This window comes from Parasteatoda tepidariorum, chromosome 5 (genome assembly GCF_043381705.1).
Source record: "Parasteatoda tepidariorum isolate YZ-2023 chromosome 5, CAS_Ptep_4.0, whole genome shotgun sequence".
NCBI classification, from domain to species: domain Eukaryota; kingdom Metazoa; phylum Arthropoda; class Arachnida; order Araneae; family Theridiidae; genus Parasteatoda; species Parasteatoda tepidariorum.
This window is the reverse complement of record NC_092208.1, coordinates 59,661,784-59,687,601: the sequence shown is the minus strand read 5'-3', so window position 1 is coordinate 59,687,601 and position 25,818 is coordinate 59,661,784. Positions and strand designations below refer to the sequence as shown.

Sequence of the window (25,818 nt, the reverse complement as noted above, 5' to 3'; positions counted from 1 at the left end):
AGTCCTAGTAAATTCTTACTTCGAGCCACAGCTAATCTTTACTTTGATAGGATTAATTACTAAAAAAACATTTTGGTTAATTAATAACGTAAAGCCATCAGGAAGAACAAAATATGATTTTAAATAGAAAAAAATTGAATGATTTTAGTTTTATTAATTATTCTGGCATATATCTTTCAATTTCATCCATGATTTCTTAGTGTTGTTCTATACTGATTTATTGATTTTTTTCCACCACGTACAAAGAACGGGTATTCAGCTTGTTTATTTTAATAAAATGAAGAGTTCATGTTTTTGTCTTCGTAGGTGTGTCTAAGTCTCTCTTATAACTCGAAAACCATTTATTCTATCGTTTTGACATTAGGATAGTGGTTGAAAGGATAAATTTTAGGCTCCCATTCCCAAATATTGTTCCAAAAAATTCAAATAGATCGCTCTGGATAAACATTGAAAGAATTAAATTTTTCCGATTACTTTAGCTCTAGCTATTGTTTTAAATTAAACTAAATTTTATTTTATAACTGTCGTTGAACAGCAGACCCGAATTTCAGTTTAAAACCACTAAAGTTTAACTCCGTAGCCTTGTAATTTTGAACCTAATTCATAGGACAAGGGAACTCCTAGATAGCATTGGGAAAAATTTGCTTTCGTAGAGGACTTTTTGATGGAACTAACCCGCATTTGCTTTGCATGGAAAGGAAAACCCCTACAGCCTCCCACAATTAGCCTAACGGCATGGGGACTCTAACTGGTTGCAGCATTCGCATCGCCCAGCCATCACTGGGATTCGAATTCGTGTCACCTTATCGAGAGCAAGCGCTCTATCCGCAGAGCCACCACGGCTCAAATTAAACTATGGAACATTCTGTTTTTTCAAACAAAGATAATATCCGTAATTTTACTCTTATCATTTAAAAAAACATTTTGCTCTAATCACGAAAAAATATTGTTTATTACGCGTTTAGTAATATTAAATTATTTTTTATTCCTCTTGTCAAATTGTATCTCTGATCAACATGAGCGTGTCAGAATGGGCAAATTACGTCTCCAAATTAGTATTTCTAAAGTTCTAAAGTGATTCGAAACCACGTGTTTACTTTGCTTGTTGTTCTAGTTCTAAAACGTGTTACTATAAATTAAGTAATTTTAAAACAACGGTAATTGAAATTTAAAAAAAAATGGTACTGAAAAATAAAATTAATATAGAAATTGTATTAATTCTTTGAGGCGAAAAGTAAAAAAAAAATTGAAATTGACACGAATTAAATTTAATTTGCTCCGGTAATAAGCACTTACTTTATTTTAATTTTATCTTAGTCGTTGAGCAGGAGAGCCAAATAAGTACTTATTAAAATTTAAGAAACAGGGAAAAAAAAACTATGTACATAGCAAAAGAAATCGAAGGAGGATAGTTATTCATTTGGAGACTTCATTGGAGGAGGATAGTTATTCATTTATTCATTATTCCATTATTGACACCAATGATGCTTAATTTTGGTGATAGATACTAATTGAACCAAAAAAGTAAGCTATATACTAAAAAGCAAAATTATTGCGGGAAATTTACTTCTTCGAAAAAAAGTAACCTCAATATTATTGACTCCAATAATGCTTCATAAGTTTTGGCAATAGACTCTACTGGTATTATGGTAACTAGTGCAGTTTTAATAGGTACCAAATATACTTATGTATGTGTGAAGTGTTGAGTTAATTTGATGCTTAGTAAAATTACACACCAAAACTGTGCATTTTTATTATAGAGACAGTGTAAATAGGTTTTTTACGGCCCCCTGAATACATAAATATAGAAGAAAATTGTTCGATTGGAAATTTTAATGTCACGAGTTAGTCTCAAGCAACATCATTATGCAAGATGCTGCTGAATACAATTGTGAATCTTTCTTTTATGGGATGGAAAACTAAAAGCGTGTTTAGCTTAATCTAATAACGTAAAGCAACCGGGACAAACGGAAAACGATAATAAATCGTAAAAATAAAACTTTTGAATTATTTTAGTTTCATTAACTATGTCGGTACTTGTATTTCTGTTTTGTGTCTGGTTTTGCAGTATTGTTCAGATTTGGTTTACTAATTCTTTTTCCTTTCACTCCTTAAAAAGGACTGGTAGAACTAATTAATTGGTAATTTCGAAGTTCTGAGTATAATGTATACTTTATATGTAGTGATGAAAAAATATTTAAAAAGGAGAACTTAAAAAAGCATTGAAAAATACGTCATTACAGCTTATATTTTTTTTATATATTTGCCTGGTTTAAAAATGAAATATAAAGTTTCGAGTAAAAGGTAAGATTAGATTAAATATCAGTGTCAGAAATAATTGGAAAATTTATTCAATTAAAAAAATGATTTTTACCACTTTTCTACAATTTGACACTAAAAAAAGCATTTGTAAAATGTTTCCAGAAATAAAAATCATTTAGAATAAATATTTAAACACCTTGCACTTTTAAATAAAACTACAGACTTTATTATTGTTTTAGGCTTAATTAAACAATCAATTCTTTTTCATATTTAATTTTTTCCCAAAAGAAAATAATTATTAATTGAATTAGCATTATTTTTCTTATTTTATAACTTATCTTTAATTCAATTAATTTTTAAAAATTTTCAAGCAAAGTTTATGTTTACATAGTTTTCCTGCAAGGTTTTGTTATTACCCAGTAAATTGTAAAAAAATGACCGCAATTTTGAATATTGAAACAATGTATGTTTTATTAAATTATTTATTTGGAAGTATTTTTAAATAAATGTAAGGTATATTACGTCCTAATCAATAATGAATCAATATGAAGACCATTTAGAGTTAGAAATAACTTTACTATTGTTCAATACTTATTTCCTAATAATCTATATGGTGACACAAAAGAGAAATATTTATAAACTCGGGTATATCTTTATCTATTGACAACACTGTAGTTATTATTCATTTTGTTCTGTTGCTTTAAGTAATGGTTTAAATAATCTTATAAAAACTAGCTATGCGTTACATATATATTTAGATTAATTTTGTTAGGATGTTTTAAATAATGATTTAAGTAATGTTTCGTTAAATATATATTTATAATAATTTTGTATTCTTATAGAAATAAAATCTTAATTATAAGATACTTATTAAGATTTTTTTAAAATCTGTTAATCATCTATTTATTAAGATTAAATAGATTATTAACAAATGATTATAATTTGGACAATCTAAACAAATGACTCTCATTAAATAAATTATACTGTAAAAAATACGGTATATTATTTTACTGTAAAAATGGATTTTACGGGTGATGTGCCTGTACTTTATACCGTAATTTGATCCGGAAATCTTGCACTGCATTATCCAATTTAAGTGATTAATTAATTGTAGAAAAACTTGGGTTTATACTAAGACTTTACGATAACATGCATGAGATTTTCTAAAGCATATATCTCGCAGAAAAATAAAGCATGGCAGCTTCGGTTGCAACAAAAAGTAATTTAAGCCTGAAGTAAAAATTTTAGAATTGGCTTATGTTAATGGACAGTAATAAAATAAATATACATATGCTGATCTAAACATTAATTGGTAAAATATTTTTGGTTAGTATTTAGTGTTTCGAATACTCAATTCATATTGTATTGTTATAAATATTCAATTTCATGATTATACTTTAGTCAAAAAGTTGAAAATGCGTAGCGTTCTCTATTGGTTGTTGCTGGCTTTGCGGTAGTTACAATATCTGTAATATTCATATACACATAGTAATGTGGGTAAAGATTGGTGGCTTTATTTACCATATACAGTAAACAACAATGACCTTGATAGTAGAGTTAAGAAAACGATGAAATAATGTCAATTAAATAAACCGAATATAAATGTGGTAAATTTTGGTTCAGAGTTACCGTACTTTATGGTATTTAAGTTATTTTATGGTATTTAAGTTATTTATTGATAACAAAAACATTAATTTTAGCAAGAAACGATTGAAATATCTGCTAAACTTAATAACTTAAGGAATTTTATTATCTATGGTAAACATTATAAAGTTTTTTTTTAAATGAAGAAAGAAAATTAAGAATATATTAGTATTCTGAAATAAGAGTATTCATAATACTTCTACATTTTTAATTTATAAAAAATAGTAATAAAAGGTACGCCGGTTTCATTTTTAAAGATAAAGTATTGATCGTAGGCTGATATAGCCTGATCGGTAGGGCACTGGGCCCATGTTCAACAGTTTGTGGGTTCGATCCCCGTCGGCCGAAGACGTGTAGTAAATGGTGACTGATGCACGTTAAATCTGTGGAGTCACAAAGTCCTCATGTTCCCCTAACAAATAAGTACCTCTGGGGATACTGATCCAGAAGTTTAATTGTCTTCTGGATTGGCTCAAAATTTCAAGGCTACGGAGTTAAACATTAATAGTCGTAAACCAAAAAATTGGACCGATTGTTCAGCGACGGATATCAAAAAAGTATTGATCGGGCGGAGACAGATTGAAAATTCTGCATCGCCATTTGTATTCAGTCACCCTGTGGTCAGTGGTGACCATTAATTTTGCATTACACTTTAAGATAAAGAAAGTTTATAAATTTGAATTTTAAAACGCGAACATTTTAAAACATTCAGTATTAAAATATGTAATACCAAATTTCCCTAAAACAAGGAACTTATATCATGAAAGTTAACAGTCAGTCTCAAAATACTGCTGTAAATTTCGGTGTCCAAAATTACTCATCAGAATGAACTAAGTAACCACAACTGTAGATACATAAAGTACCTGAAAAATATTTTAAATCACTTTGAGGTGCTGGAAAGTTTATGTATTCTGCAATAGTCTTTTAAGGACCCTACAGTTTAGAAGCAATGCTTTCAAGACCTTCAAACAAACATTCATTTCATTTGATATTTTTTTTTTAGTTTAACTTAAAGCGATTCATTTTATTTAACTTATTCTGCTTCATATTTTTTTCCTGGAGGGCAACAATAAATGTTATTTTTATGGTTGTTTTTAACTACAAAAATGACATATTTCTCACGTTTCATGGATAAACATGTTCTGGGTTTTGTTTCATAGCTCATCGTTGTTAGTTTAGTTTACTTTTTTAATTTCTTGACATAACTGTTAATTTTCTGTAAACTTTACGAAAATATGGACTTTTTTCTCTGATTCCAAACAAAAAGTAAATTATTATTTATTTGTTAACGACTTTAATTCTAATATTTTTTATATTAATGTAATTTATTTGCGAGTGTGTTTTATTTTTTAAAACTCTCTTTTGGCATAAGAGGCATTATAATTTTTGCTGATTTGAAAAAAAAGCAATAACTAAAGATTAATATTGTAACTGGAAAGGTTTTATCATGCAAGAATAAGTCCCATGTGATTAGAATAGAATAAAATAATCAGTAATATATCGTAATGAGGATAAAGTAATCATAATTTCTCATTTTTGTTTTCGGAACAATACAAGCAATGACTAATTGAAAATTATTCAACTGTTAGAATTTATTCAGTATATAATGAAAATATATTTTGATATCAAATAATATTCTGCATGAAAGAGCAAAAAATGCATCTCTCTGAAGCAAGTTATATTGTAAAACAAAATGTCGTAATAGAAAATATAGATAAATATAGATTTATATTCTGACTTTTATTGGCTAAAAGCAAAATTCAGAGTTCAAAAAATGATTAATGTGTTTCAGTTCAGAAGGTGTTTCGATTTGCTTATTTTTTAAAGAAACTATTGCTTAAGTGAAATTTTAGTATTTTGCTTTATTGAATAAAGTTTTTTTGGTAAAGTAAAAACAAATAAAAAAATAATCTGAAATGATTGAAATTCATTGTTAGAATACTTTGCTATCATATATTCTAATGATAATAATACTGTGTAAAGCATTTATCGCATCTTCCAACTATTATGAAGCTTTTTTTAACATTTTTTGTAAAAACTAGTGTAACTTTTTGCCATTCTGAATAGTGTTTACACTTTAAATTAAATAATAATGTTATGCAAAAATATGTATTACATATTTCCCTTAATTTAAAAATAAATTATCTTTTTTAATTCTTTTCTCATTATCATAAAAAGTATTAATACAATCGGTAATCTTTTTATACTTCAACCTTGAATTGAGTTCAGAATAAAATCTATTTTTAGAAATTCCTTCTACATCTGCCTAACTCATTAGCATAGAATTCAAAAACCGTTACATGGTTGCTAAAGGTCTTGATTTTATTGAAATTTGTTATTATTTCTCACGCTACCGTTTCCACCAACACGTAAGGCTAAGAAAATGAACCTTGGCAGGAAATTAAAGCAAATAATAGCCAATACATGGATTCCTTAACTTTCCTTGGAGAAAACTATTGTGTAGATGACACTTGCATTTTTGATATCTTGATAACGGAGGTGTCTTGTAGATTTTGCCGCTCTTGGTGTCTTAGGGGATAGAGAGTTCACCTCCCAATAAGATGAACAGGGTTCGAATCCCAACGATGGCTGGTCGTTACGAATTTCGCATACGGCTCTTACTGACCACGGTGCAGACGTAAAGTATCCTCAGTAGTAGACGAATCATGAGTAAGAGTCTCATTGCAGTCACACTAATCGTGGGAAGTTCTCGTGGTTTTCCTCTCCATGTAACGCAAATGCGGGTTAGTTGCATCAAAAAAGACTTTTACGTACACAAATTTCTCCCTTGTCTTCTTGATTGGGTTCAAAATTACAAGGTAAGAGAGTTGAACATTGATAGACGTAGACTCTCTCTCTCTCTGTGTATTGATTGAAAAAAAAGTAAAATACTCTCTTGGCAATTTTCAAAATTCATAGTTTCGTAATTCATATGTATATTAAAAATGAAGATTAATTTGATGGAACTACATATTTGCAAAAAAGAAAAAATGATTTTTACCGTTTATAAAATTTAATTATTCATTAAAGCACTTTATGCTTTAATATAACTGCTTAGATGTATCTGTCTGGAAGGGAATAGTGAACAATTGGAAATAAATCAACATCATCAAAATCAACTTCCTTAATAAACTATTCCTTGATAACTAAAAACAACATTTCGTAATCCGTTGTGTTAATAGGACAGAATGGAAAACGGAGCACTTTTAATAACTTTTGATCTAATGATTGGATTTTTTTGTAGTAGCATGAAATCAATCTTAAATTATCGAAGGGATAACCAAATATATTCCAGTTAATTAATAGATTACTATAATAATCCCGATATCTGGCACAAAAACATATATTTTTGGTTTAATGACTTTGACAGTATCTGAATCAACTATATAAGGCCCAAATCCATTGTTAGCTGCAAATGAGAGGAGGAAGTTTTAGGAATTTAAAGAGGAAGAATTAAAACAGAGGTCAAAAAAGGAATTGAATTGTAAATTATACGAATATTTCGGAATTTTTAAATCTAAAATTTGAAAATAATGAATGGATCAGGAAAATTAAATTTTTAAAAATAGGAAAAATTAAGAAACCAAATAACAAATTTCTAAAAAATGATTGTTTAAATTCTTTTAAAAATTTATATTAAAATAAAAAAATTTTCAAAAAATTTAAAACAAAATTTAAAAAATGAAAACAGTTAAAAGAATGGCTAGGTACTGTTATTTTGGAGTTTTTAGCCAAAATATTTACATGTTTTTTTGCCTAAAAACTTATATACACAGTTTTTAAAGAATCAAGAGAAAGAATTTAAGAGAATTTTTATCCATATTAAGAGAATTATCATGTACTTTAATACTTACTATACTTACTGTATACAATGCCTTGGCATTGCTTACAATGACAAATATTATTTAAGATAGATATGAAATATGAGAATCGCAGAGATAGAAACTGCTTTATTTTTCTTCTCCCTCTTTCCCATTGAAAACAATTATAGAGTTGTTGACCTAGGAAAATAATAGTATATTCAAATTCCTCACATGCAAATTTTATTTGTCTTATTAGGTTATTTTCATTGTAGTATCTGATTACGAAAAACAACGGTGTAAGAAATATAAGGCAATGGTTCTATCCGTTAAAAGCATCAGTGTGCTGAATTCCGGGCAAATGTTTGTTGAGCAATATCGCCACTTCTAACCCGGAGAACGTTTTTTTGTGTGGTTAATTCGGTTATTAGTTAGAGTACATGGTGATCACAAAAAATGCATATCTTTCACACTAAAAAAAGAAACAAAATAAAAGAAATCATATTTTATTCCGTGCCGTTTTGTCATTTGGCATTGTATGCAATGTCAAGACAGTTTGCGAGCAGGTTAATTATTTCTACTTTGCTTTTCGAATCTGAAATTAATTTTGCTTCTAAGGATGCAGTTTTTTTCTAAATATCATTTTCAGTTCATTTTTGTCAAAATGTGCAAGTTTAAAAATGGGGAATCGCATAAATGTAGCGACAAACATCTAGGGAATTAAGCTCACATCAATAGGATTAAAATTGCATAAGAAACTAGGCCTGGAAATGTATTCATTAGCGGCAAGAGGCGTTTCACTTATATGAGCTATTCTAAGCACAGAAAAAAAAAAGTTTATAATAGGAAAGCACGGTTAGTGGAGTATGACGTCATTTTCTGATCTGGGTACTATGCAATTTTAATCCTGATGATGTACTCTAATTCACCTAGAAGTTTATAGCAACATTTATACGAGCCCTGTTATATGTAGCATTTTTAACTTGCACATTTCGATAAAAAATAGACAAAAAATGTCATCGTAAAAAACTGTAGCTTAGACAGAGAAACTGGTTGCTGAGTTAAGATGAGTGATACAAAATATCTAAGTTTTGTTAAAAATCTCAAGCAATAGAAAAAATTGTTCCAATTATTTTCATAAGACTTTTGGGGTGAGAAGGATTAAATTTTATTCTTCAACACGACATTATTAATGTTAATGCAAAATAAGATTTTTTTTAAAAAGTTATTAAATTGTACGTTTGTCACGAGTGCCAAAAATTTGTAAAATGATGAGAAAGTAAAATTTTTTTTTAGTCTAATTAATTATTTTAAATTTATTTATTTAGTTTTATTAATTAAAAACTTATGTTCAAGTAAACTTTAGAGTGACAGATGTATAATTAAAAAAGCATTATACTTTTTTACACATACTGGGGCAAACCAGAAATGTTCCGATGGCCAAATATATATCTTTTGGTTTAGTTAATGATTGCGTCCCGTGAGGTTTCCCGAAAAAAAGTAAGAGTTTCATGAAAAAACTGTAGACTGATATTTAATGGTTTCTTATTGGGTTTTGGAATATATTGAAACATATTTTTTTTATGTAGAAATAGAAGATTTGAGGTTATTTATAAAATCCCTCAAAACCCCTATCTCAGATTCTGCATGAAACTGAGTTCAATGTTACAACTGAGTACAATTTTAAATTGTTATTTAAAGTAGAAACTTAAGCCGCGTTCATCAATAGTTATTTTATTATTTTCATCGTACAGTGTTTCAATTTTCTCGAATGTCATTAGAGAAGAGATAAATCAATGTAAAATGCTTCATATTTGTTTAAAGAAGCTGTGCGTAAAGTATTTTATTTATTTCAACTACAAAAGGTAAGATATTTTTTCAGGAATTTCGGGGATAGAAAGATTGAAGCAACTACATTAATTCTGTCTTTGAAATCTTTGTATAAGCCGTACTAGATTTCTGTTCTGTCACACATTATTACAAACCGTGTATCCATTAGATTTTTTCAGAAGAGTTAAACCATGGGTATCAAAGTAATTTCATTTCTTAATTACGTTTCTACTTCAATGAAAACAATCCTTGAAATAGGTTAAACACATTAGACAGAAGAGCCAGACTTTCAGGAAAGTTTAGCTGGTCAGAGGTCAGACTTCCAACTCGGACACTACTTATTTCCCTTGTTCTTTTCATACGCGAAGAGTTTCACCTTCTTAGGTTACTCAATTGGTGATCCTGGGCAACAGGAATATGTCACTTTGTCAAGCCTTCATAGATAGCGGTACGATAGCATGGTTCCTCAACATTCAACTCCCTGGACCACAATTTCAAATACTAGATCGTTCTCACGCACAATATTAGATTAACTAAGTAAGCAACATTCCATTGTTAACATAACTAAACTAAAATTTATTTCAAAAACAAAATTTCATAATTTTTTTTAGTGAGAAAGGTTCTGAATTATTCAAAATTATTCTAGGATAGTTCCAAATTGGTTACTGATATAAATTCTGCTCCTTACCTTTCTTATTATTTTCCAGGAACATTCTGAATTTTGTTCTCAGTTTTGGAAAAGACTAATTTTTTATGTGACAGGCTCGCTAAAAATAGAAATTTAAACGAGGAACATAGTTGTTAATTTCGATCTGTACATAAATTCTTTTGTCCTCTATAATTGAAGAAAACATATTTAATAACTCATATCTATTGCAAAATCAAAATGTCATTACCATATAAGTGAGCTACTTTTATATAATAGTTGACTGAATGTTTTTTTTCCCAATGCCCACCTGTGTTAACATCCGTCAATTCAGGCATTTACAGGGTGATTTTGTTGACCTCTCTTTCAGGGGCACCATATTTGGTGGGCCAACATCGCTCCCACAGTGAGGACAGATAGTACAGAGAAGGAAAGAACATCCATGCTTTGCACGGGATTCGAACCCAGAACCTTTCTGATACAAGGACAGTTCCCTACCCCCTACACAGGCCGGTCGGATAGTAGACTGAATGTTTATACATATATTCCGTAAACAATTGAATTTTTATTTTTGAGAGAAATTTATGATGGCATTTTACATGGCACTTATAAATAAAGTGACTTTCCTTTCTTAACAGTACAGTAACACTTTAAAAATCGTTCTAAAGTGATTTCCAACGTATGCGAATGTGTACTTGTAAATGTATGGAAATGTGAAATATATATTTAAACATAAAAGAGATGGTCACCATAAGTAGTATATCAATTGATACTTGTTCAACGAAAACTATCAATCTCGACCAAAATTGCTTCTGAGTATAGGATCATTCATGAAAGAATGATAAGAAACATAAGCCAAGAAAGCAAGATTAATCCAAGAGAAATGCTCATACAAAATTAATTATTTAGTTTGCCATACATATTCCCGACAGAATAGAATGTGCTCACCGAACTCCATTTTCACCCGTCCGTGTTTCTGAATTCCAGAGGACAGCTTTATATCCCACATTTAACACTAATTTCCTGAGGGACGTGGATGTGTCAATACAACTTAAGGTATTGTACTTTCGAAAACTTACTCTCGCTAGAAAGAAAGATAAATAACAACTCGAAATTGAAAGTAAATATTTTGAGCTAATTCAAATGAGTAAAGTAATGAGTAAACATGAAAAAGTATTATAGAGTATATTGATAAGACTAAAAGTTTATATTGCAATTTGAATACTAAAATGTCAAAAGAAGGTTTTGAGGAATATAATGAAGAATATAAGGATGATGAAATTAAAGTTTTTAAGCTTGATATTATTGGTGCAGTTTAGTTTAGTTTCATCCATCAAATAATATTTTTAGTTAACTCTAATCTAACAATTCTTCAGTAAGAAAATAAAAGAATTTTTCATATTTTTACATGGTTGAGTAGATTTAACAGAATTTTTAAAATATGTGCAGTGAAATCATAAAACACTTATAAACTTAATGCTTCTTATACAGTATCAATGAATAAGTTTTTGAACACCCTTGAACACAATTGAATGTATGCATAGCTGCCAACTCTTCCGGTTTTCCCGGAAGATTTTATTTTCATATTTAAAGTGCTAGAGAAATTCATGTTATTTCACTAAACTTTTTGAATTATAATTTTAAATAAGTTTGACCACCACTACACATAAATAATTACAACAAATATATAAAAGCATATTAGTCCTTACGATAGCGAATTTCAACCAGATTAAAATATAAATATATTTTGAGGAAGATAGTTTTTTGGTAATTGTTTTACTACCACTTGGAAAATCCATTCTCGAAAAGAGTGAATGTTGGCAGGTAAGTGCATGGTTTAATAGCCCAAAGTTTAAATGATAACATGCTGCTCCAAACAACTAGTTTTTACAGGTTAAAAGATGTGTATAATGTGCATATTTTCATAAAAAAATATTAAACATTGATAAAATAGTACAAGAGCAATCAAAAGGTGGTAACGAAATAAATTTAACTGGAATGTCATTTCATCAAATTTTTATGAAATGGGTAAAATGGTACAAAGGTAGGAATTTACTTATAAACGTGAATAAAATAATGAGCAGATTAAGGCTTATATACGTGAATAAAATAATGAAAAGATTAAAACTTATATACAGTTTAAAATGCTCTATATAACAAATAATGCTCTATATAACCTCTATGCTCTAAATGCTCTATATAACCTCTATAATTAGACACCCTGGCTCATCGGTGGATATTGAATGTTTCTGGTCAGTACTGGGGCTATTGATCTAAATTCATGCTAAGTTCAGTACCGATACCTGTAGCACTTTTTTGAAGAATTGAAAAGGGTTGGAAATTCTATGATTCAGAAATGTATCTAGGTGTAAAGTGAAGCACGATTTCTTCTGTTATGGCAGTTTTGTTTTGTCGCTTATCAGGGTGGAAAAGGTTTATGACAAGCAAGGTTTAGCAATGATTGAAAATGTGAGAATGAAGCGAATGCATTGAACATACTAGAGCAGTGCACTAACTTGAAAGCTATAGAGAAGCACAAGGACGAATTGAGTAACCCAAAAGCAGTAGTGAAATATTTGTCTGCAATTAGGCACTTATTCAATTCCTTTCCAAATCAAGTGCCAAGCACTTGTTAAAATCAAGCCCTAAAGTGTTGGGGCTATAAATGTTTCTTTTGGAAGCTCTACCAACTACTAAAAATGAATAAATTTCGTTTTCCTTTTCTGTTACAGGTGTCAAAATACCTATTAGTATATAATGTATTCAGCATAACGCTTGGCATTTTATTTTTGGAAAAACTTTTTGTATTCCAGAACCATAAACCACTCTGGATATTTTATAAATTCATACGGTACATTCTTTAGGTAAACAAAAGGCTTATCCTAAAAAGGGGGACAAATACTATCCTTATGTACTATCCTAAAATACTATCCTTACAAATTCTATCCTAAAATACTTTCCTTATTTCAAATCATTCATAAATTTCAACCCCCCAAAAATTAATTTCTGCAATTTAAAAAATCTAATTTTTATTAAAAAAAAACTGTTTATCGTAATAAACTATATATAGATAAAAAATAATATCTATCCATTGATAATACCTTAACCCTTTCGCACCAAATGTCACGCATACTTGATAGTCTATAACACGCAGACTTACCAGACAACACATTGACGCGTCTTCTCGTATACTCCCGGTGGTCGCGTATTCGTGACAGTGTTCAGAAACATTATAAAAATTATAATTTTAGGCACTAGATGGCATTGCATCTCCATAGGATATTAAATAAATGCATATGAGACTTTTCTTTTTGAATGAGAAATATATGACTAACATGCTCTGTTTTTTTTTAATTCTATAAACATGAGAGGAAAGGGATATTTCTAAATGGCATGCTTTGAGAAGGCTCTTCAAAGAGCTCACATTGTGCAAAACTGATTAAAATTATTAGAATTATTGAATGAATTTACATTGAAAAGTGTCGCACTCAATGTTTTTGCATCCTTTTATTAAATTACAAATTAAACGAATGAAATCTGGATATTTCGCAGTATTTTTAAACAATGAAAAATGGCAAATTAAATTATGCCAGAAGTCATTCAATGGTTAATAAATAATGAATAAACTTGCTTACAAATTTAATAAAACAGGAAAAAACTTAAGTAATTAGTATACAAATAAAAATATATATGTAGTATATGTTGCTTTAGAACCCGTTCATGTTTCGGTAAATTTATATATTTAGGCTAAACAAAAAAAAAAATCTCCGGCTTGGACAAGTGCTCTAGAAAGAGGATCCAGACCACAGCAATAACAGAGCGTTTACAACTCCCATCTCGAAAGGGTCAATTCTGTTCCAATTGCTTGTTGGTATTCAGAAGTTCAAAATTCAAAAAGAAGTGTGATTTAAAGCTCCCCCATATGTTCCCAGTTTTACAATTTTTCTTCGTTTTGTTCCTTTTTTTATCAAGCGATAAAATTAGAAAATAAAAAAGGAAATAACCAGCAAAGAATAAAAACTGCCATACCATTAACTTAACACAATTTGTAAAAAAAATAGGTATATATTATTTTTAGATGATGTAGTTCCGCAAGTTTTTCCATGAGTGGAAAACGTGCTTGGAGTATGTACAGGCAATAAACGAAGTTCTAAAAAATTTCGACAGAGCGCTATAAACTGACTTATCCTGATTCCTTTTCGAATTGAAATTCAAGACCAGAATGCCATGAAATATAGAACTACGTATTATTTTTCTTGGGGAGCATAATTCTCTCTCTCTCTTTAAATCTAGCGATTTGTAGTAAAGACATAAATTAATAATGATGTCAAAGCAGTTTTAAATTCATATCTTTAGAGTTATTCTTTCGATTCATCATTAAGTTTGTTGAGTGAGATAACTTTGAATTTGTATTATTTGTAGGGCATGCAAAATATTAGCTTTCAAAATTTGGAAGTCTTTCTATCATATTTCTCTCAATGATTTAAACCTATTCTTACAATAGTATACTTTGTAACTTTTAAAGTTGAAATTTTATTATAATATATGACGTGAATTTTTTTGGTAATTTTATTATAATACATGACGTGAATTTTTTTGGTAATTTTATTATAATACATGACATAAAAACTATTCAATCAGTTGACTTTAATTTCCAGTTTTGTATTTCATCTAAATGCGTCGTATCAAGAAGGTTTGAAACTAGAATTTCCGGTAAACCGTTGCCAAAAAATTACTGAAAAAATTACAAAATGAATTATTTAAGAACCATACATTTTACTTTTATTAACCAGAATTATGTTTTTTAACCAGATGTGTCATTACTTTATAGTATGGTAATTTACCAGAATTTTTCTCCGTGTATATAAAAACAAATTTTTGCGTTCTTTAAGAGCTATGAAATAGTACCGTTGCTTTAAACTATCTCTGAAAGATAAATTTATTCTTATTTTCATAAAGTCTATTTTGTTCTAAAGCGTTTCTACTTCTAAATAGTACAACTTCTTACATTTTGGTATCATTTTTTATACTTATTACCTTACCTTTGCATATTTTATTCCGCTATGTAATGTTCTGTCTGGCAGAAATCATGTCCTGAAATGATAGATTGTCTTTGGGTATTATTGCGCAGAATATTTAAACACTCTCGTACATTTTCAGGTGTGAAGTACAAATGAACACAGCATTCATCAAACATCACTTTTCTCATGAAAATATTTTTCTTTTCCAAATAGTCTTAGAAGTTACGGATACTCATAAATTTTTTTTCAATATTAAATTTTATTTTAGACTACATGCACATCTTATACAATACATTAAGTAGATTCAACGTATTGTTTTGATAATTTAGGTGAAATTCTAATTGGCCAAAAGAAATATTTCTAGATTTAAAAAATGTATTTTAGAGTTACTTTAATGCATATGTTTTAATACATTTTAAACACTTTGAACGTATAAAAAAATAAATTAAAAGAGGTAAAGACAAAAGACATTTCTCAAGACAAAATGCGTTTGTTTACTAATAACTGAAGAGCTTTCTGACCGACTGTTTTTAATGTTGGTTGTTTAGTTGGTTGGAATTTATTGTCCCAAGAGCCAGAAATGGCTATACTGATCCATTCACTAGACTAAAATTAGTTTCTTGGTTAAACTAATAATTTTTTTCTTAAAGTGGAGAATATAATACTATAGTCCTGTTAGGTTTTGATGTATAGGATCACCATGCAAAGATTGAAGATTAGGCGACTGTTTTAGTTTTTTTAATACATTGTGAATTATGTTAAGTTTCACAGTAATTCTAACATTCATAATATGAAAAATTCTTATATTTCTTTTAAGTAACTAAGAAGTAAATTTTAAAATAAAAAAATATTTTCGGAAATATTTCTTTACATGGAAAATAAGAAAAACACTAGAGTACAAGAGGTTTTTTTTCAAACTCAATGTTATTGATTGATGTTTTGAAAATTAGTAAAATAATGTATGATTCTATTTCTAAACTTAATTAGTATTCTTATCAACAAGAAAGCAAAATCAGTGTTATGAAAGTCACTTTAAATCAAGTACAGTCTTCATGTCGGTCTGATATTAAATTAATAGCTTTTTTTCATATTTGGCGGAATTCGTAATTGTATTATTGGGTGAATTTCTTTGTCTATAATAATAAAATTTAGGTAAAATACAATTGTAACTGATAAGTATAGGCTCATATCATAATTTAATATGTATACTCTAAATTTAATATTTACATTTATTTTTTCAGAATTGGCTTTGACTTGGCTCGAATCTATAGAGGAAAGGAATATTCAAGTAAAGATTCGAACTTAATCCGCAGAAGAATTTATATTTAAATCAGAAAAAGATTAAAAATTCTGAAATCAAGTATTACATACATGCTACCGGATGAAGAATAATGGGAGCAAACTCTCTGAAAAAAATTGCGCAAGAGGGCAAAAATACCTTCCACGGGATGCCCAAAAACCAAGTCAAAGTAATCGTTGGCGCAATTTATAAAAAAACATGCTTTGTGTTTATAAAATATATTGCAAAAAAGAGTTTCGTTTACATGCTTACTGTTACTTCTAAGGTGATTCTTTTAGAGTCGCGGTGGCTCAGGGGATGGATCGATTACCTCCCAATAAAGTGACCCTATTTAGAATCCTAGTGGTGACTGGTTGATGAGAATTTTGTTCCCGGCTCGCATCAACCACAGTGCTGACGTAAAATATCCCTAATGGTAGACGAATCATGGGTTAGAATCTCCTGTCCACCGGGATAACCGTGGGAGATTTTCGTAGTTCTCCTCTTCACGCAACGTGACTGTGGGTTAGTTTCATCAAAAAGTCCACCAAGAAGGTCAGTATGCTTGACTCAGTTCCCTTGTCTTCCAGGTTGGGTTCAAATTTACAAGGCTATGATGTAGAAGATTAATGTCATAAACATATGATTGTGTCGGTTGTTTAACGCCAGTTATAAAATTAAATAAGGTGATTATATGAAGAGTGAAATATTTGAATACAGAGGAATAACATCAAAATAACATTAAATATTATAAAACTATTTAGTTAAAGGCTGTTGAGCCAGAATTACTCAATTTAATAGGCAAATGGGTTAAATATTATAAAAATAGTAGAATCACGGAAGTTTTGCATTAAACATTACAAATTTTTGCAAAAAAAAAAATAAAAAAAATTATATTTAGTGGATTTCTAAAGCAGCTAAAGCTTTTCTTCCTACCTATTTAAGAATAATTTTTCTTCTTAAATAGACTATAAACCTATTTCCATAATAACAAGTAGTTTTAAACAATGATTTATTATGAAATAATAAGTATGCAGTAACAATTCCCTAAGCAAAAGAAATTATTTCGTAATTTACATGCTTATTGTAATATATTTTTTTACACACAGTTTAAGAGTCATAAAAATCGAAAAATAATATTCAAATATTAAAATATACAACAACTGACATATTTTAGTTTTAATAATTTAGTAGCATAATTTTCATTGAATTTGACCAACTCTAGATTAAAACAAATCACATTACAAAAGTTAACCTAATTTTTAAATGCATAATTTTTAAAATGGCAACAAAATATGATCATAATTAAGAAAAAAAAGTCTGATTATAATCGTATATGTGAGTGACGAAAATATTCTCCGGGCAAATGTCTTGGTATACGTTTCAAATTGTTTTCTTTTCTCTATAATACAAGTTTAACTGTATTAATAATAAGAAAAAAAATTAAATTAATCAAGTTATGAATAATAATAATAATAAAATATTGTTATTATTTTTTTATTTTTACTAAAAACAGAGCTTTATGATTATTAATTTAGAATGGAACGTTTTCTTAACATTTTTGAACATAGTTGTATTTTTATCCCTTCTTTAAAACATATAAAGTTTCTTCAAGAATAACTAAATAATCTACATCTTTTTACCCAGGCGAGAAAAATTCCAACTTAAACTAGTTATTTTCTTGAAGATCTTTCCTCTACTCAAAAACAGTTTCAAAAATAATTGTGATCACTCGAGGAATTCGAAAGTGTTGTTTTGAATTTTCAAAACTTCCAATTTTCGCAACATAACATACAAGCACTTCATGGAAAGAAAAAAGATATTTAATCAATACGAATAAAATGGAAGTTCCGATTCCCACTTTCATGAAGTTGTTTCATCTAAAAAACTTTTTAAAGTGATACAAGCAATGAAATATAAGAAGCAATTTATTCTTTCGCTGCAAGTTGTTTTTTAAATTTAAAATAAATATTGCGTGAAAGAAATATTTCTGATCATGGAAGATACGAAGCTTAAGTTGAGTTCGAACCATGCAAAATATTTTTGTTATAATTAAAGTCTTGTATGAAATTTCAGTTTATTCTAATAACCAACGTTTATGCAATATTTTTTTAAAGGTTTGTTAGAAATATAATATATTTTTGTTTTAAATTATAAATATTTTTTTTTCTTTAACCAGCTTTTTTCATTTGGCATGATATACCCGAAACGTTATTTTTAAACTATTTATCTTAACTATCAAAACCATTCACTTTTGTAAAGCACTTTTTTAAAAAATCTTTTTCTTCACAAAACATTTCTTTAAACGCCTCAACTATTTTTCAACTTCCATTGTATTCTGAAGTTTAGAAAATGTCTTTTCTCCAACTATTTATTCTATTAAAATCACTTATTTTTAGAGTATCCTAATTTTAAAATTTTGTTTCGTGAAACAGAAGTGAAGCAATATTAATTCTGAAAATACCTGTTAGTTTATATATTTTTTAGATGTTACTAAAAATATGTAAGAGATTTCATTCTCTCACACTAAACATTTGAAAATAATATTTAAAGTGATTATAAGTATTATTCGTTAGTGATAAGTTTTTCAATAACAGTTTTATGTGAGATTTTAGGATCTTAACTTTATGCTACATTATTTCTTCAAGTTTTCTAATCAATATCTTTAAAGACAGATTTATTTTCTTAAAAACGAATTTCCCTTTAACATTTTTAGGTCTTAAGCAGTTAATTGAAAATAAAAGCTGAATGCAATAACAAAATTTGACGAAAAATGCCAACATTTAAGTAATTTGGCCTTTTTTAAAACAAATTTATATATCAACTTTCTGTACGTTTGAAAAAAGGCTTAGTTTATTTTAAGCAGTGGAATTTATGCTTATGTAAATTCGTGAATTTATATATATCATACCGATGACTTTTTTAAAATATCATAAACTTTTGTATTTTTTATGCAGCAAAACTAAAATTGTTGTTATAAAAGTGTTTTTTTAAAAAGGTAGGAAAGATTTGTAGATTCTACACCTTAAGTAAGTAGTAGAATCTACAATCTTATCATGCGCAAACATAATACAATTGCTAAAAACTAGATTTAAATGTCTGAAGTCTATAAGTTTTGGTATATACATCTAATTTTTTTAAAAATTTAAATTAAAGAAAAAAAATGCCGTTATATTGAAACATAAGAAAAGCTTAGACAGATTTTCTAATCTAATTATGTGACATAGAGTAGAAGATCCAAAAGAAGACAAAAAAATAAAAATAGAAGTACGCAAATAAGAACGATATAATAACGCTAGATGTTAAAAGCTATGTTAACTATTTACTAATTTTTTAAAAAGTTATAATAGTCGTATAATTAGATAAATATGTTAGTTTTTAAAATGTGATTTTCAAAGACATTGACAGGATTTTGAGCAAAACAATGAAGAAGACAACGGTCTCCTCAATTAGAAGACGTCTAATACATAACTTTCTTTCGTTCAAGAACACACCAGAACACTAAAATCACGTTTATAAACGTTTTCCTTGACAAAAAGCCATGATTGACTGATTGATATATGTTTTTGGAGCAAGATCCATGTCATAAAGATAATTCCTTTGTGTAAAGTTCGGAGATCTTGGTAGGTAAATAATTTGTCATTCAAGGGGCTGCCAACTTCTATTCTTTTTTTAAAAAAAAATTTTTACAGAGCGTAAGAACTAAACTAAATGTATTCTAATGTAACTAAATTAAATGGACAATTAAGAATTCAAGATTTTAGAATTCTTAGTAATATTATCAACATTTTAAAAGCTTCATAACGAAAGATCTGGAACAAAGTGGCGTTTCATATATACCTTTGAATCATTTACATGTAGTGCTGTTTTACATTAAAATAAAGAATAAGAAAGTGGGAAATAAGGAATAATACTTAAAAGTTTAAACTTGCAAACACTAGAAGAGATTTCCCCTAAAGGAGTAGAAAGCTGGTAGCAAAGCATTCACACACTTGAAACACTTCCTAGGAACCATAGATTTCAGAAACACTTCAAGAATTAAAAAAAAAAATGTTTCGCAACATAAGGAACATTAACAGTATGAAGCTACAAAATCAGTGAAACACACTTAATTACTTATTAGAGGGTTGTCATCTAACAAAAGCGGCACTCATCGAAATATTTTAAACTGAAAAAGATTCGGTATGCTTTCTATTACATTCCTGTGTTCTTTTTTGTAATGTGGGTTACAATTACTAAAATTAAAATATTAAAAATCAAATAATTCACTTGAGCTAACCCTGTACAATAATTTTTTTTCCAACGAGTTTTTAATTTCTTAAATGCTTCGTAAAGCTTTTCCCCGTTAATTGGTAATTGCAACTCGAAAAGAAAACGATCACTCATACACAGACACGTGATCTAGGACCTCAACTCCAGTTAATCGCTTATAAACAAGACGACGTGTTAAAATCGAGCTAAGTTTCTCCCCATAAGTTAGAATGTTAGTAAACAGAAAGTTAATTAAATACAAAGCCTTATCTCACGTCGAATTTGTTGAAAAATAATTATTTCTCATCTACATATTTTACTACACTTAGATTTATTATTTTTTATGTATTTTACTGTAACCGTGATATATTTTCGTTTTGTGTACTTCGATGCATAATTAGTTTATCTTTCACACGCTTTCTGTCATTCTTGTCTTTGTGTTAAGAAAAAAATAAATAAAATAAAAGAATTGAAATCTTTGTGAAGGAATATAGAATGTGTCGCTTAAGAAAATTGACACTTGACGGGGTTGGCTTTTTCTAAATAGAATAGAAAGAACAGTTGCTAACGTAAGCAAATGCAACAACCAATCAAAATCGAGATACCCACACTACGTCATTTGCTCGTATTCCATTGTCAAAATGATTAAAATACCTTATTTTTCGCAAGTTATTTTGACAGATTAATTTCGATCATTTAAAATAATTTTAATTCAAAATATTTCATAGCCTAACAATTTTAAGGTGTTAAATAAATTGCATTTACGAACACTAAAAAATAAACTGATATTTAAACGAGTTTCTTTTTAAACTACTTGTTCTTAACTAATAAAGAGAAACGTTTGCTGAAAAGATTTATCGCATGATAGAAGAGATAAATCGAAAAATTGTCAAAAGAAATATATCGACTTTTCCCCAGCCAAAACTAATTGTTCACACTTGAGTCATCTTTCACACTAGGTTTTTATGATATAGTGCACTTCTGTCATTAATAGACTTCAGTTTTTTTTTAACCTAATCGTTTGTCTTCAAGCATTAGTCTTCCTGAATCTATTCTAATGCGTTGAAAGTGTTATATAAATAAGCGAAAACAAAGATTTTATACTGCTTTACGTACCGAGTGGAATTTTAAAATTGTGCTTCATCCTTAGTTTTAGAGTTTCAGTATTAAAAAATCCCACTTTATTTTTATCCTGAGCACGACTTATACAGAATACTTATACAAATATGTTTCAGATTAATTTCAACTAGTTTACTTTTTATTTAAACTTTATAGTTGGAAATGGAAACAGGAAACTTTCATTTATTAAATTACATTAAAAATGTGAAAGAATAATTTTTTTTGAGGTAAATAAATTGAAACATTTAAATTTAGATTCTGAGTGAATAACAAGTTTAATGGCACAAAGTATACACTCTAAAATATTTCACTTTGTCCTACGCTCAGTGACAATAAAAGTAAATTTAAGACAGTAAAGGTTTCATGACCATTTAAATACAGGCACGATCTTAAATTTTTTTCTTGTAAAATGTATGGAAACATACAGTTGCTTAACGCTATGCTTGAAAAAGTTATGTTTTGCTTAGGTTTTGACGTTGTTTGAAACTTTGGTGAATTAAGGCGAATCGTGGAACTAGGCAAAATAATGTAGTGCTGTCCCATGTCTAGGATTAAGAGTTTTGTGCTTCTTGTGCTTCGTCACTAATTTAAAAAGAGTGTTAGAGACACACTTTTTTGCACCGGCAAGAATCGAACTTGGGTTTTTTGTGTCCGTAGAATGATACAGTAACCATCTCAGAAAAGATGGTACACCCCCTAATTAAATTAGAAAGAACTAAGTTATTTAACTCCGAAATTATTTTACCCCGAATTAAGTTATTATAAATGTATAATTTGTACTGTATCAAATGTAAATGTATAATTTATACTGTATCAAATGTAAATGTATAGTGTAATGCATAATTTCTACTGTATCAAATGTAAATGTATAGTGTAATGTATAATTTATACTTTATCAAATATCAAGTTTTGAAACAAATCACAGTTCGAAATAGTAGAATCCACATAAAATGATTAAAATACTTAAGGAACTAGATGGTTTATTCCAAGTGAAATTGACCAAAATTGAGAAAATCTCCTTGCCCTCTTGTCACAGAATTTTGTGAAATTTTTTTTGTAGAAAATTTCGTGATAAAAAATGGTGAACTATTTTTTTTTCAAAATTTTTAGATCAAAACAATGATTAGAGAGCCATTTTGAAATCTGACTAAATTTAAGAGAATGGAGTAATAACATTTTTAACTTATACAAATTTTTAGCATAAGCCACAGATGGTTTCTTATGTTAAAAATGTATATATCTCTTCTTACTTATCAGCCAGTTTTCTTAATGTTGAGAACATGAAAAAGAAAAAATCAACACAATGTAAGTAAGCTATTAAAATGCTGAAAATATTTATTTGTTTTTTAAAAAGTTTCATTGAAGCAAGGAGAGAATATTTTTGGCGAATTTCACAAATTTTAACTTCGAAGTAACAAATTTCACCGCCTGAATTTTTTTCTTAACATGTTAATCATCATATTTTTTTTACACAAAAAAATCTTAAGGGAATTTTATGTTTTTCTCCATTAAAAAATATACCAGTGATTTTTAACCAAAATACTCTTAAGGATCTTTAAACAAAAATAAAATATCTTACAACGAATTTTTTCGCTCGTAATATCATGCATAATATCGGCATAAAATGAAGGGGCCGGGATTCACCGAGCAACGTCTGGTATTAAATCAATATTTTTTCAAGTTGTTTGGGTAATAAAATTCAGATTGGTTTGCAAATTTTGAAGATTTTAGGATATAGTACATATGCAGCATTATTGATGAATTTGAAGTTTTAACAATTTTAATTAAAAAAAATCAAGTTACATTAAATTTCAAAATAAGGAAATCCGGAGATTAAGATTGCAATGTTATACCTTTTAAATATGTTATTTAAATAAATTAATTATTGTATATAACAATAATAAGTTTTAATTATTGTTACGTTTTTGAATTTATAATTGAAATGAACTATTATAACCAATTCCTTAAAGAGGAAGGCATTATCACTTGGAGATATTCGTATATTTTAACAAAGCAGAGCTCAGAGCAGATTTTTTTGAAAATTTTTTTTGAGCTATATTAAGAACTATCAATGTTTCTCAGTTTTAAATTGAGGAAGAGATGTGTTTTTGTTTTGAAACAAATTTATGGAACTCACTTCTTATTTTCTCTTGCGATTCTATAATATATAGATTGTAGTTCAATAATAAAACTTTTCATTATCAAAATGACCCATAAATTTATGTTGTAAATTTATAATCTGGAAATTATCTCTGGATTAAGGAGTTTAATCCCCGCCGGCCGAACACTCCTCATGTAGTATATGGTGACTGGTGCACGTTATATCTGTCGGGTCACAAAGTATCCAAAATTCCCATTGAAAAAAAAATCATTCTTGTTGGAGTACGGAATTTGAAATTAATAGCTATCTGGTTCAGGTCAAAATTACAATCTGTGGATGAATAAATGGATGCATAATCCACCCTTTAAAGAAAACGTGACGTGCGAGAGACTTAAGTCGTATTCTTGAATGTAGAAGACACCACTGAAAGACAAAAATTGTACCTTCTGCTTTAAATTCGCTTGGTTTCACCAAGTAGGCTTGCAGGTATTTGCATGTGCTGCTGATATTTCAATAACAGAAAAAAATTATTATTTCAGCATCACCAGAGAAATACGTGTATCAAAATAAGTAAATATGCCATAATAAAACTTTTATTTGAATTTTTCTATCAAAAATAATTATATACGAAAGTTTAAACTAACAACTTTTTCTAAAAATGCATGAATCAAGCCAATTGAAATGGGTATGCTAAGCCTGTGCATACAATTTCATTCGCAGTTGTCCCGTTTAGCATTATGAAACAGTTGATTCCTATTGTTTCTAAGCATGCTTAGTTCTATACAGCTTACTGCATTGTTTTCTAAAATATGCTAATTGTGTACAGGAAATAATATCTAATCACTGTCAAGTCCTACCTTCCCTTCAAGTGTATGACATGTATTTGGAAATGATTTTCAGTGAAATTGTAAAGTCATTTTCATATGGCTTATTCATAGTCTTACCAAACTGTTTGTTCCTGACTGCATAGTTATCTAATTAATGCAAATTATATTCATAGAGTTACAATCCTGTTTGGGTAAAATAGTTAGTGTAATGTTTTTTTCTATACATATTTTGAGGTTCATGTGACATAATTCAGAAGCGACATTAAATTTTCAAATAAGGTTCTCAATTTGTCACTATGGTTTAACGATTTTGGACATTATTCCTTGCTTAATTGCATCAAATTATGTAGTAAACACTATATTAATGTTTCGTTTACATTAATGTATTGATGTAAAATGTATAAAATTTTAAATTACTAATTAATTCTGGTTTATACATTATTATAGCATATTTTGAATTTTATTTTTCAATTTTAATGACATGATAATGATTAAGGTTAATGCTGAGTTAAAAGTGTAAGAAATTTCAAATTTGCTTTTGTAATGTAAATAATTTATATTAAAATTTAAAGATCATTTTGATTTCGCTGTCTACTGCATTGTAAGAAATTTCGAATGAAATTACGGTCTAAAGTATAAGCAGTTTGAGTGCATCATCCATAAAATACATTTTACCGTAAAAAGCATTTTTAATATAAAATATTTTAATGTGAAAAATTTTAATGTGAAATATTTTAATGTGAAATATTTTTAATGTAAAATATTTTTAATATAAAATATTTTTTAAGGCAAAATTTATTTAATTAGAGTGATTCAGTGAGTTTACGGTAATAATTACTGTAAAAATTACGGTATTTTTGTTCCCTATTATGTTCGGGTGAAAATGGATTTTAGTGTAAAGAGTACCAGCAATCTGAGTGATGGTATTTCTCACCGTCAATTAATCTGGAATTTTTTACAGTGTACACAACTTTTATTATTGTGTTTTTTTAAATTACTTTTTGTTTTCTTATTTGAGTAATTAGCACTAGAGCTAGT

At 28.3% G+C, this 25,818-nt stretch overlaps 1 protein-coding gene across 1 annotated transcript in view; it reads right to left on the bottom strand.

The window, feature by feature from the left end:
* Positions 1-25,818, bottom strand: part of LOC107446607 (cell adhesion molecule 3) — a 124,768-nt gene that overhangs the window by 55,807 nt on the left and 43,143 nt on the right. The window lies entirely within an intron of this gene.